Below are 15124 nucleotides of genomic sequence, written 5' to 3' on the forward strand. Positions count from 1 at the left end.
TTCATCACTATGTTCACTACTTTATGTATATTTTTTCCTTGATTAAAATAATATTTTTTACTCCAACTTTTTCATTGGTAGTGCCTTTAAAGTCCCACCCTTAGGGGTTCCCCTTTTCTCTTTCTCTTTAGACTGAAGAAAGCAGCGTGGCCCTTGTATGGGGCATATGAGGGGCTTAGGGGGGATTGCCACCATGCCCCCCTGGTAGGGTGACCACGTTTCCAAACTGCCATTCAGGGGCAAGGACTGGGGGGGGATGTAGTCTTGATGGGGAATTCAGCGGTAGGGGTGATTTGTCAGGTGAATGGCTGGTGTTTTCACTTAAATCATCCCAAACACCATGCTTAATATGGTGTCAGAATAATCAAATCACAATATTTCTATCACTACATTGTAATACATAATGAAATAGTACCATTCACAATAATGCAGAATCATTGTGAACCCTGAGCTTGTCGCCTGCCACTAGATGCAACGTGTCCCTTGCCACCATCACCTGCCACCGGATGCAGCTTGTCACTTGCCACCAAATGCAACTTGCCACCATCACCTGCAACCAGAAGCAGTATGTCATTTGCCACTGCTGTCTGCCACCAGATGCAGTGTGTCACTTGCCACAATCATCTGCAGAGAGAGGGCAGGGAGAGAGAGCGAGTGGAAGGGGGCAGAGAGTGGGGGGACAGGGAGAGAGAGAGGGGGGAGAGGGGCAGAGAGAGGGATCAGAGAGGGGGACGGAAGAGAGAGATGGGGAGGGGGGCAGACAGAGGGGCAGAGAGGGGGGACATGGAGGAAGGGCAGAGAGAGGGGGATTGGGGAAGAGAGAGGGGGCAGGGAGAGAGGGGGCAGAGATGGAGGACATGGAGGAAGGGCAGAGAGAGGGGGGTTGGGGAAGAGAGAGGGTGGCGGGGGTAGAGAGGGGGACAGGTAGAAAGAGAAGGGGAGAGGGGACAGGGAGGGGGTAGATAGAGGGGGGTGGGGGCAGAGAAAGGGATGCAGAGAGAGGGGGCAGGGAGGGAAGGGGGCAGAGAGAGGGGGGCAAAGAGAGGGGGGCAGAGAGAGGGGGAGGGGGAATAGAGAGGGTGGATAGGAGGGGGCAGAGAAGAGGTCAGTGACAGTGCTCAGCTCACTCACTTGGATGGTCCATGAAGAACTCACAGCCAGTGGCTTTAATGTGGCTTTAATGTGGCTGTTGGCTGCTTGTTTCCTGACCCCCACCACTGCATGCCACTAGATGAAGCATGTCACTTGCCACCATCACCTGCCATCAGATGCAGTGTGTCACTTGCCACAATCTGCAGAGAGAGGGCAGGGAGAGAGCAAGAGGGAGGGGGCAGAGAGTGGGGGGGGTCGGGGAGGGGGCAGAGAGAGGGAGGACAGGGAGAGAGAGGGCGAGGGGCAGGGAGAGAGAGATGGGGAGGGGGCAGAGAGAGGGGGACATGGAGGAAGGGGGCAGAGATGGGGGGCAGGGAGGGGGCAGAGAGAGGGGGACAGGGATTAGAGGACAGGGAGAAAGAGAGGGGAGAGGTGATAGGGAGGGGGTAGATAGAGGGGGATGGGGGCAGAGAAAGGGATGCAGAGAGAGGGGGAAGAGAGAGGGGGACAAAGAGAGAGGGGGAGGGGCAGAGAGAGGGGGGATAGAAGGAGGCAGAGAAGAGGTCAGTGACAGTGGTCAGCTCACTCACTTGGATGGTCCATGACAAACTCACAGTCAGTGGCTTTAATGTGGATGTCGGCTCATTTTTTTCTTCACAGATGCAGCACATAGGCAAGTAGAGAGGGGCAGGATAAGCGGTGTGTGCCACATGCTAGCTCAGGCAATGCTGGATGGAGAAGTGTGCGGATCCTCTCTTCTAGGGCAACTGCACCGAGTCAGCTGTCACCCACTGCCCGCACATTGACACCAGGGATGATCCGGAGGATGGAGCACCAGTGACCGCCGGAGGACTTCTGTCCCCGCCCACCACCGTGACCTATGAGACACATATCACAGCCAGTGGCAGAGCCAAAGGAAGTGCTCCAAAACCCTGTTGGCTCTGTGTTACAGCTGGTGGACAAGCCAGCAATGAAAAGAAGCCAGCAGCTTTGACAGCAGAAGAGAAGCTGCACTGAACACTGAAGCTCCCGGCACGCTCCCCCCGGCTCAGTTCGCCTCTGAATTGCCACCCCTCTCAAATTGCCGTCTGAGTCCCATGGACCCACCAGGACACATAGTAGGGCCGGCTCTGGCTGTGATCACAAGACATAGCCGAGCACAGGTTGGGATATGGGTGTTCTGATTTGCCCTCCCAAACACATGATGGCTGTGTCCAATCACAGCCTTCACAGCGTGAACAGAGACGTGTGTCTCTGTGACAGTTTTCCCCACTGAGCTCAGTGCGGGTGGGGGGGGGGGGCGGGGAGATATGCAGCCTCTGTGACAGCTCTCTGTACAAGGAAGACTTTACACACAGAGCTGTCACACGCACACAGCACACCAAGAACTACTGTCACCCCTGTCCTCATACACATCTGTCACAGTGTCCCCATAAAACATCTGTACTAGTGCACAAAACATCCATTGTGACATCAACATCTGCCGGTGTCCTCCAGTGGCTGATCAACATCTGTCATAGTGTACAAGTGTGCCACCAATAAATAAATGAAACATTTAAAGTGCCCCTGTGCTCGCCTGCAAAGGCGAAAGCACACGTTGGTCCCATACACATATGTAAACGGCGATCACCACACAGGTGAGGTATCGCTGCAAATGTCACAAAAAGAGCAATAATTCTAGTGCCAGACCTCTTGTGTAACTCTAAACTGATAAGCAATAAAGGCTTATAAAGCGTCCCCTATGGAGATTTTTAAATATGGAAGTTTGCCGTCATTCCACAAGCAATTTTAAAACGTGATACGTTTGGTATCTATTTACCTGAGGCAACACCATATTTGATATTTTACCATATATTATATGTATTATATTGTCTTTGTGTGCATCGAAACCCATCAAAATGTATTTATACGTTAGTGTGTAAAAATTGCGTTAGAAAAACTGCTGCGCAAAGCCTCTGCTACAAAAATATATAATGTTTGGGGGTATATTTTTTTTCTATTTTTGGGGATATTTATTATAGCAAAAAGTCAAAAATATTGAATTTGTTTCAAAATTGTCGCTCTATTTTTGTTTATAGCGCAAAAAAATTAAAACGCAGAGGTGATCAAATACCACCAAAATAAAGCTCTATTTGTGGGAAAAAAAGGACGCCAATTTTGTTTGGGAGTCACGTCGCACGACCGCGCAATTGTCAGTTAAAGCGACGCAGTGCCGAATCGCAAAAAGGGGCCTGGTCCTTTGGCTGCAAATTGGTCCGGGGCTTGCGTGGTTAAAGTGGATAATGGCTGAAGGTGTTATTTGTAAGTTGCACTTCTCTATGTGGCCAGGCTGTATAAATGCCTCACACATGTGGTATCACCATACTCAGAGGAGCAGCAGAATGGGTTTTGGGGTGTAAATGCGAGTATGCCAATGCCAATGCCATGTGTGAGAAAGAACTTGTTAATATGAAATTTTGGTGAAAAACAATGAATTTCTTAATTTTCCAAAGAATTGTGGGAAACCATTAACACTTTAAAAAAATAAACTTGTAATGTCTCTTACTAAATACCTTGGACTGTCTAAATTTAAAAAAGGGGTCATTTTGGGGTATCTGTATTTTCTTGGCTTGTTAGGGTCTCAAGAAATGAGATAGGCTGTCAGTACATCAGGTGTGATCAATTTTCAATGATTGGCACTAGGGATGAGCCGAACACCCCCCTGTTCGGTTCGCACCAGAACCTGCGAACAGACCTAAACTTCATGTGAACTTTAGAACCCTATTAAAGTCTATGATAAGGGACTATGGGATTCGAACGTTCACAATCTAAAGTGCTCATTTTAAAGGGTAATATGCAGGTTACTGTCCTAAAAAGTGTTTGGGGACCCGGGTCCTGCCCCAGGGGACATGGATCAATGCAAAAAAAAGTTTTAAAAACGGACGTTTTTTCAGGAGCAGTGATTTTAATAATGATTAAAGTGAAACACTAAAAGTGTAATATTCCTTTAAATTTCGTAGCTGGAGGGTATCTATAGTATGCCTGTGAAGGGGCGCATGTTTCTGGTGCTTAGAACTGTCCCTGCACATTTGTGCAGGAAAAAAGGTCTTTTAAAATCACTTGCGGCTAAATTGTCGGCTCCCCGTAATACAGAAAACATTCAATGAGTGTTCTCTGTATTAGCCGACAATTCATTCATTCATTGATAAAAAAAAAAAAAAAAAAAGCGTGGGGGTTCCCCTAAATTCAATTACCAGGCCCTTCAGGTCTGACATGGATATTAAGGGGAACCCCGTGTCAAATTTAAAAAAAAATTGACGTGGGGTCCCCCTAAATATCCATACCACACCCTTTATTATTATTTATTTTTATTATTTATTATTTTTAATAAAGGAATTTTTGAAAAGTGTGTTTGTCTTATTTAACCATTTTTGCACTTTCTTTGTGAAATGGTAGGGGTACTTTTGTACCCCCTTACCATTTCAAACAGGGGGGGGGGCGGGATCTGGGGGTCCCCTTGTTAATGGGGGCTTCCAGATTCTGATAAGCCCCCCGCCCGCAGACCCTCACAACCACCGGCCAGGGTTGTGAGGATGAGGCCCTTGTCCTCATCAACATGGGGACAAGGTGCTTTGAGGGGTCACAGACCCCCAAAGCATCCTCCCAATGTTGAGGGTATGTGGCCTGGTATGGTTCAGGAGGGAGGGGGGGGCGCTCTCTCGTCCCCCCTCTTTTCCTGCGGCCTGCCAGGTTGCGTGCTTGGATAAAGGGTCTGGTATGGATATTTAGGGGGACCCCACGTCAATTTTTTTTTTAAATTTGACACAGGGTTCCCCTTAATATCCATGTCAGACCTGAAGGGCCTGGTAATTGAATTTAGGGGAACCCCCAAGCTTTTTTTTTTTTTTATCAATGAATGAATGAATTGTCGGCTTATACAGAGAACACTCATTGAGTGTTCTCCGTATTACGGGGAGCCGACAATATAGCCGCAAGTGATTTTAAAAGACTTTTTTTCCTGCACAAATGACACTTTGTGCAGGGACAGTTCTAAGCACCAGAAACATGCGCCCCTTCACAGGCATACTATAGATACCCCCCAGCTACGAAATTTAAAGGAATATTACACTTTTATTGTTTCACTTTAATCATTATTAAAATCACTGCTCCCGAAAAAAACGGCCGTTTTTAAAACTTTTTTTGCATTGATCCATGTCCCCTGGGGCAGGATGCAGGTCCCCAAACACTTTTTAGGACAGTAACCTGCATATTACCCTTTAAAATGAGCACTTTAGATTTCTCCCATAGACTTGTACAGGGTGTTCCAGCTTTTCGAATTTGCCACGAACAGCCCAAATTGTTCACTGTTCGCTGAACAGGCGAACAGGCAATGTTCGAATCGAACATGAGTTCGACTCGAACTCGAAGCTCATCCCTAATTGGCACCAAAGCTTGTGGACTCTATAACCTTCACACAGACCAAATAATATACACTAATTTGGGTTATTTTTACTAAAGATATGTAGCAGTATAAATTTATGTCAACATTTTGAAGAAAGATTACTTATTTTCAAAATAAAATAAAAACCCCAGTGGTGATTATATACCACCAAAAGCAAGCTCCATTTGTGTGAATTTTTTTTTAAAAATGGCACTTGGGTACAGTGTAGCATGACTGAGTAATTGTCATTCAAAGTGAGACAGGGCTGAAAGCTGAAAATTGGACTGGACAGGAAGGGGGTGAAAGTGCCCGGTATTGAGGTGGTTAAGAACCAGTCCATTAGGACCGTCGATTAGAGGTGCATGGGCACCATCCCCGTATCTATGCATGCGCCCCCTGATCTATATACAGGGACGCTGGATCATGAATTCCAAAGGGGGAGTGTATTTTTTTTTTAAGCACATGATTAAAACCAGAGGCTCTAATTGCCTTCAAAAAAGGGTGGGCAGAGCATTGCACTCTGAGTCCACCCAGTTGAGTGCCATAGCGAATGAATGTGAACACTGATCCTCCTCCCGGGCAATCAAGTAACGGATCTGAGACCCATCACCTGATTGGCTGAAAGAACAGGCAATCCTAATGGATGCCTAGGAGGAGGGAGAAGGATCAGGTTAGGACATGCCTGCCTGCCCAATACCTAGATGGGGTAGGTGCCGGGCTTACCGCTTCGTCCGACCGTCCTCCCGTAGGAGGGTGCCGTGGGGTTGCCGCCCCCCAAAACAAAAAAAAACACAAGCTGTCACTGTTAAGAGCTTCTCTCACCTACAAAGGTATGACTACTTCAAGGGGAAGGGGCACTTAGAAGATCATTTACAGGAATGTGTATTGAAGACATATTTGTTGCATTGTATGTAATATTCAAACAACTTCAGTAAAATACATTTTGTTGTTATTTAGATTTGCCTGATCTGAAGTTACTTGCTTGGCATATCACTGAACAAGGTTTACGTCAGGAGACAAGATGAGATAAAGAAGATACAGTACATATGTCTAATGTGCAGTGAAGCTATTTGCAGGAGACTATATTACCATTGTCAAGGACTACATTACTAGTGTCCAGTGTATAGGCAGCCAATTGGTGGGGAAGTGGTATGATTTAGGGTTAGGTGATGGAGGTCTCTGGTAGTTAAGGAGCTTGTGTACTTAGGCTTCTTTCCTAGCAAACAATACCCCTGGTATGGGACCAATGTCATGGCATCCAAGGGCATCCAAGAACCCAGTCTGTATTTGTGTTCTTTTGAAGAAGCACAGCTTTTAAGTTGGATTGCTGTCTTAACACCAGCTTTGCATTAAATGGCAGCCTCGGCCTGCCTTTGGGGACAATAGCCAGTTTTTTTCTCCCCATATGGGTGCAGTAAGCATCACCCATGAGCCTCTCCATTTGATTACAACTAATATGTCCTGTCATCACGTGTGGTCTCTTTGAGCACCAGATGGCAGGAAATATGGGAGCTTGGGTAAGTCTTGGGGATTGTGGGCCCTTCTCCTTCATCCACTGTTGAAGGTGGGTAAAGAGGACTCCACCAGACTACTCATAGTTACAGTGGTTGCCCATCCATATGGGGAGCAGGGGTGCCCCCCCTTATCGATATGCACGTCCAGGCATGTATTGGCTGTCGGGACTACCGGGAGTTTCCTGGTGGGCCGATGGTTCAGTGGGCCACTCTGATGTAAGGGGGCTGGTAATGGGACACTCTGATGTAAGGGGGTGCTTATGGGACACTCTGATGTATGAGGGCTGCTCATGGGACACTCTGATGTAAGGGGGTGCTGATGGGACACTCTGATGTAAGGGGGCTGGTAATGGGACATTCTGATGTAAGGGGGCTGGTAATGGGACATTCTGATGTAAGGGGGTGCTGATGGGACACTCTGATGTATGAGGGCTGCTCATGGGACACTCTGATGTAAGGGGGTGCTGATGGGACACTCTGATGTAAGGGGGTGCTGATGGGACAGTCTGATGTAAGGGGGCTGGTAATAGGACATTCTGATGTAAGGGGGCTGGTAATGGGACACTCTGATGTAAGGGGTGCTGATGGGACACTCTGATGTAAGGGGGCTGGTAATGGGACACTCTGATGTAAGGGGGCTGCTCATGGGACACTGTGATGTAAGGGGGTGCTGATGGGACACTCTGATGTAAGGGGGCTGCTCATGGGACACTCTGATGTAAGGGGGTGCTGATGGGACACTCTGATGTAAGGGGGCTGGTAATGGGACACTCTGATGTAAGGGGGTGCTGATGGGACACTCTGATGTAAGGGGGTGCTGATGGGACACTCTGATGTAAGGGGGTGCTGATGGGACACTCTGATGTAAGGGGGCTGGTAATGGGACACTCTGATGTAAGGGGGTGCTGATGGGACACTCTGATGTAAGGGGGCTGCTTATGGGACACTCTGATGTAAGGGGGTGCTGATGGGACACTCTGATATAAGGGGGCTGGTAATGAGACACTCTGATGTAAGGGGGCTGTTGATGAGACACTCTGATGTAAGGGGTGCTGATGGGACACTCTGATGTAAGGGGGCTGGTAATGGGACACTCTGATGTAAGGGGGTGCTGATGGGACACTCTGATGTAAGGGGGCTGGTAATGGGACACTCTGATGTAGGGGGGTGCTGATGGGACACTCTGATGTAAGGGGGTGCTGATGGGACACTCTGATGTAAGGGGAATGGTAATGGGAAACTCTGATGTAAGGGGGTGCTGATGGGACACTCTGATGTAAGGGGGCTGGTAATGGGAAACTCTGATGTAAGGGGGCTGCTCTTGGGACACTCTGATGTAAGGGGGTGCTGATGGGACACTCTGATGTAAGGCGGCTGGTAATGGGACACTCTGATGTAAGGGGGTGCTGATGGGACACTCTGATGTAAGGGGGCTGCTCATGGGACACTCTGATGTAAGGGGTGCTGATGGGACACTCTGATGTAAGGGGGCTGGTGATGGGACACTCTGATGTAAGGGAGTGCTGATGGGACACTCAAAATGTATGTGGGCCGGTCTGGATGAAGTCCAGGGCCAAATTTCTGTCCCAGTCCAGCCCTGTGCATGCCCCATTATCTACATGCAGTGTTGCGGACTCATGGATTTCTATCTTTTTTTTTTTTTCCAAAAGTCGTTTATTGGAGTTTACAACAAGCACAAATAACAAAGGTAGATAAAAGAAAAGGGGCTACCTTTACGCCCCAAACATAGAGTACACTGTTGAAAAAACATCTTAATTACTTGTGAATAAGAATAAAACACACAGTTAAATTCGATAAGTTGCAAAGGCGTAGTTAATCAGCGTCAAAGTAGGAGTGGTGTACCTTCCCCAGGAGTTTAGTCCATATCAACTCTAATCTAGGTGGAACTAGGTGGGAAAGATCCTAACCCATGAGGGATTTAACCTTAAATAAATGCGTCATGTACTAAAGAAAATAGACTTCAATCGAGAACCCAAGTAAATCGGGAAAGTTAGAGGGGGGAGCAGAATAGAAGTGGTATAATCTTATCAACTAGTAGGTACTACCTCCCTTCTCTAAGGCGTGGGGACCCCATTCAGTAGTTGAGTACATTCATCAGAGGATCTAAAGTGGTGCCAGCAAGCCCAAGTGGCCCAAAATTTAGAAGGTGTATCTCTGGTTTGGCAAATCAAGTTTTCAATTTCCTCTATTTTGGATACTCTCTTAATCCAATCAGAGACAGAAGGTGAAGACTTGGATTTCCATAACGGTGGAATGCACATCTTGGCTGCATCTAGCAGATGCTGAGCTAGGGAACGGTGGTACTTTTTCTGTGGGGTGGCAGAGTGGTGGAGGAGCATGGCTGCAGGGGAGAAATCAATGGCGAACGTGGTGATCTGACAAATGAGGCGGTGGATCTCCGTCCAGAAAGGCTGGAGGCGGGAACAGGCCCACCAGACGTGTAAAAAAGATCCTATATTATCCGAACATCTCCAGCAAGAAGATGGGACACTGGCGTCACGGTTATGAAGCTTGGCAGGTGTAAGATACCATTTTGTGAAAATTTTAAAATTAGTTTCTTGGACTGAAACGTTGGACGAACCTTTATGGATGTGTGTAAGAATGGAGGTCCATACGGACTCCGTCATGGACTGAGAAAGGTCAGTTTCCCAACTGCGAACGGCAGAGTTATCCATAATGCTGCATGAGGCGAAAAACATCTCATATATGATGGAAATGACATGGCGTTGGGGTTCTGTTTGGTTGCATAGAGCTTCAAATGGCGTAAGTTGTCTAGAGAAGTCAAGAGTAAATTGTCTGTCCATTAAAAAGTGCCTAATTTGGAAATACACCCACAACGGGAAGGGGCGTCCCGAGGGAAGAGAGGGGAGTGCAGTAAGAGGTCTAAATTGAGAATTAGAAAAAAAAAGATGTGCTCTGATGTCAGGAGAGGGCCACAGACCTGAGAGAAATGAGTCCGAACTTCCTGCAGGAAACGCTGGATTACGTTTTATAGGCATCATCGGGCTTTGGTTGGTGGAAATGCGGTGCGCGGAGCACGCAGAACGGAAGGCCTGCAAAGTACTAGCAATCAGAGGGTGTTGTTTGCAAGATAGTGGGACATGTTCAGGTTTAAGCCAAGGTAGAAATTTGATCTGTGAACAAGAGAAGGCATTTTCCACCTGCACCCAAGCTTTTGTGTTTGAGTGGACATTCCAGTCCACAATTCTACCCAGGAGACTAGCCCAATAGTATTTCTTGAAATCAGGTACACTAATACCACCCTTGTTTTTTGGCAAGGACAATCTAGCATAGCTGATTCTGGCCCGTTTGCCGTTCCAAATAAAGGCTGCGCAACTGGACTGAAGGGATTTAAAAAATGCTGGAGGGAGTTTAAAAAGGTAGAGCAAACGGGGTAGGATATTCATTTTGACAATCGCCGCTCTACCGAACCAGGAAAATAGGCCGGTAGACCAAGCTGTGAGATCTTTTTGGATGGTTTGGAGGATGGGGAGAAAGTTGGCCGAGTAAAGGTTTTCCAATTTGGACGGTAATTTAATGCCTAAATATGTGATCGCAGTGGAATTCCAGCGAAAGGGAAATTTTTTTTGACATAACTCTACGATATTTGTGGGAAGGGAGATATTCAGGGCTTCAGATTTGGAAAAATTGATTTGCAAATTGGATAACGCTTTAAAGGTATCAAGGTCCGCAAGGAGGTTGGGAACAGAGACTAGGGGTTCAGAAAGAAAGAGTAAGATGTCGTCTGCAAAGGCAGCTATTTTATGAGTCTTGTCACCAATCTGTATCCCCTTAATGTCTGGATTAGAATGTAATTTGCGGAGGAGCGGTTCCAATGTAAGAATGAAAAGTAAGGGCGATAGCGGGCAGCCCTGACGGGTCCCGTTGGACACGGAGAAGGCGTCCGACAGCCGGCCGTTCACCCTGACCTGGGCGGTTGGAGCAGCATATAGCACCATAATAAAATAAATCAGTTTTTCAGGGAGGCCGATTTTCCGCAAAACTCCCTCCATATAGTCCCAGGCCACCCTATCAAACCCCTTCTCCGCGTCCAGCGAGAGGAAAAAGCCCTGTTGAGAGGAGGATGACAGCCAGTGATGTATGGAAAGCGCTTTCGTCGTATTGTTTCTCCCCTCCCTTCCCGGCACGAACCCCACTTGGTCTAGGGACACAAGATGTGGTATTAGGGGGAGGAGGCGATTAGCTAAAATCTTGGCATAGATCTTCAGGTCCACGTTTAGCAGAGATATGGGTCTATAGTTGGTGACTAGAGTATCATCTTTATTGGGTTTTGGGATTACAGTGATATGAGCTCTTAGTGAGTCTCTGGGGGGTGGCTTGTCTACCGAAAGTGAATTAAAGGCCGCTAAGAAATGTGGTTTTAACGTAGCTATATAAGCTTTGTAATAGCAAGTGGTAAGGCCATCTGGTCCCGGGCTTTTTCCGGGTTTCATTTGTTTTAGGGCCGCCTCCAGTTCCGATGATGAGAGAGGAGTATCTAAAGAGATGGCCATCTCAGAGGAAATGGAGGGGGGAGCGTAGTTTTGTAAGAAATGATCAATTGCAAGTCTTCTCTGCAGCTGGTCATCACAGGGCGCCTGATCCTTAATGTTGTATAGTTTGGAATAATACTGAACGAATTGTTCAGCTATCAAGTGGTTGGAAACTACTTTATCTCCCTTGGGGTCAGTGATAGAATGAATGGTTCTAGCTGCCTGCTGCCTTCTGAGGGCTCTAGCTAAATGCTTACCGGATTTATTCCCATATTCATAGAAAAGTTTGCGCGAAAGCATAACATTCCTCTTGATACGGGAATTTAAGAGCTGGAGAAGCTCTTGCCTAGCTTGATTCAGATCAGCAAAGGAGTCCCTTGCTCTGGTCAGTTTATGGGCATTTTCTAAACTCTTAATACGGTCTGTAAGCTGTGTTAAAAGGAGATTCCTCTCTCTATTCCTTTTCGCCGCTGCTTGCAGGAACACCCCCCTGATTGTACATTTGTGAGCCTCCCATACAGACATTGGATCAATCGTCTGAGATTGATTTTCTTTAAAATAGTTAATTAAATTTTCCTGTACTGAAGCCGCGATCTCTGGATCAGAGATCAGGGATGGATCTAATCTCCAAATGGGGGGATAACGTGGGTTGTCAGCAAGTCGTAAGCTCATGGAGATCGGATGATGATCAGAGATGTACATTGCCTCAATGGAGGCATCATGGAGGCAAGGTAAATCCCTCTGCGTCAGAAAAAGATAATCCAGTCTGGAGTATCTATTGTGCGGGTTGGAAAAAAAGGAGTAATCTTTTCCTTGAGGATGTAGTGTGCGCCAGGAGTCATGAAGGCATAAATCTTGTAAGTGTGATTTGATGATGCGTAAAGCCTTGTAAGTGAGAAAGGATGAGCCATTGGAGGTGTCTTGGAGTGGATTTAAGGGAACGTTAAAGTCCCCTCCCAGGATGAGCATGCCCTCTTGAAAAGAGGCGAGTTTTGCCAAGGTTTTACTGAAGAACGAGGGTTGACCCGAGTTGGGAGCATATACATTGGCTAAGGTGACAAGTTTACCCCTCAGTTTGCCTTTCATAAAGATGTACCTCGCCTCAGGATCCAACAAAGTATCTACAACCTGGAAAGGGCAGTGTTTAGCTATAAGGATAGAAACCCCTTTCGATTTAGAAATGGGGTTAGAAGCATGTACCACCGTCGGGAAGCGATAATTGGCTAGCTTGGGGATGGCATCGGATCTGAAGTGGGTTTCTTGAAGAAACAGTATGGCAGCCCTGCACTTATGAGCAAAAAGCAACACCTGTGATCTCTTTTCAGGAATATTGAGTCCTCGTACGTTTAGGGAAACTATTTTGAGCGAGTCGCCGGCATTAAGCTGGGGTTTAGGCGCCATACTATAAGTGCAAGGTTGTCAGACCAGAAACAGCTGATTAGAATGAGCAGGGTTTAGAAAGTATGAATGTATCAGTAGAAGCAGAAGGGTAATATGCACTGCACTCAACTAAAGAATGGGGGAAGAATTACCAAACCGTGAGGAGAGGGACGGGAGAAAAACGAAAACCAAAAATCAAAAATCAGAGATCCAAAAGAGAAAAAGAAAAAAAAAAAAATTCAAATACACAATACCTCCCCCCCTAGGAGCGGTAAGGCTCTGTTGGGGAAGGGGAGATTTTGCCAAGTGTTAGTCCGGGGGAGTGGAAGGCCTGCTCCCACTTCCAACTCAGGCCGTGGGGAGGATCCCGACGACCAGTATCCGGAAATAGTCGGTGGTTGCTCCGGAGTGGGTGCAGAATAAAAACGGTTCGCATTGATACCGTGTGGGGAGAAAACCCGTCGTTACCGAAGAAGGTTGTAATGAAATACATCACAAAACTCGCTGACTGAGGAATTAAAAAAAGGCGAGAAAAGAGAACGGGGGGGACCCCGTCAATCCTGGGAACCCCCCATTCTGGAGGATCAGCAAGAAAGTCAAGCCTACATGTTCTCTTAAGTCGGTCAAATTCAAGCGGGACCTCAACACTTATTACCACATCACAAGTAAACTTAACGTGATTACACTAACCGCAAGCCAAAGAACGGCCCAGCATCTCCTAGAGAAGAACATTTAATCATAACTAAACATAGGAACATCACTGTCTATGTTGATTAAAACAAAGACCATCTCTTTGAGGTCCGCGCCCCTTCCGCAACAGCTAGGACCCCATCATTTAGGGTCACCACTGACGGGGGAGAGAGCAGAACGCGCCCCCTGAAAAATGTAAGTAAACACTAGTGTAAGCCCGGGGACCAAGCCAGGACGAGAGGAATGTTCTCCAACTTCAACTAGAAAAGACCCCATGTAGTAAAGAGCAAAGAAGTAAAAACTAAAGAACATTAGAGATCCTGTAAAAGGAAACGAGTATGGCAGGGTTAGCCGCCATGGAGAGTGTAGCGGGAAGACAGCTCTCCCGTCCCCTCGTCTGTATGTAAACAGGTGACTGGCATAATACTAGGCAGCATGAAACCCTGTCATAAAACGCTCGCCATCTGGGGAAGTTTACAGAGGGTACTACCATACCATGTGATGGATACCGGGGTCCTACTGGTCTCCCGCCCAGAAATGTTCCATAGGTGAACTCCGGGGAAACTACCCCCTCCCCTGTCAGCTGCCGATCCAATTCACAGATAAAAAAAAAAAAAAGAAAAAGAACAAAAAAAAAAACACAAAGGGGCATCAGTTAGGGGCGGAGAGTCCACAATGGAGGGCGTGCACCCAAAGAGATGGCCATAAGGATACATAACATCAGTTAATAAACTATGCACCCTGGGTGCCCTCAACATGGAATATAACATAACAAAAACCGGCAGATAACATCTACTTAGAGGTCCGGTGTCAGAGGGGGAAACCCAGCAGGGACAATGTGTTTGGCGGCGTCTGTCCCACAGGCTTCGGTGCAGCATGCGAAGTGACCTCTGGGATGTGACTACAGCAAGAATACCACGCACTAATCCGAACCCGCTGAGCATGATAGAGGCCATGAATAACCTGCCGCCAAACACATATAATACCTTAAAATGAAATAATAATAGATAACAGAAAAGAGCAGTAAAAATAAGCTTAGAACTTGCCGAACTCCCAGCCTCTGACCTCGGCACCCCACTTACCGATCCTCATGCACAAACCATAGTTTGGCGTATTGTGAGGGGTATATGTTAATCAAGGGGCGTAGGATTGAATTAGACACGTTCCTAACATGGGGCAAGAAAAACAAAAGTCTAGGTGCTGTGTCTGCCAAAAATTGGAAAGTCTCATGGCTGTGTCTTCAACCGCCGACAAAGTCTCGGACAAACAAATATGCAGACCCTTCAAACCTGCCTTATTTCCGGGAATCAGGCCCAGGCCGATGAAGAGAGCAGATCAGAATTGGCCATGACTGCTCCGAGTAAGTCTTGTTGAGAAGCTGACAATATGATAGAGTAGGGCTAGTAACGAACCAAACAATCAATGGGTATGGAGGTGACCAAGCAGGCTCTTTCGTAACCACCGATCCCATGTAAGAGACCGGACCTGAGATTCAGTGAGACAATAGCCAGTAG

Source organism: Lithobates pipiens, unplaced genomic scaffold, assembly GCF_037356315.1.
Source record: "Lithobates pipiens isolate NorthernLeopardFrog02 unplaced genomic scaffold, aLitPip1_a1.2 Scaffold_3, whole genome shotgun sequence".
NCBI classification, from domain to species: domain Eukaryota; kingdom Metazoa; phylum Chordata; class Amphibia; order Anura; family Ranidae; genus Lithobates; species Lithobates pipiens.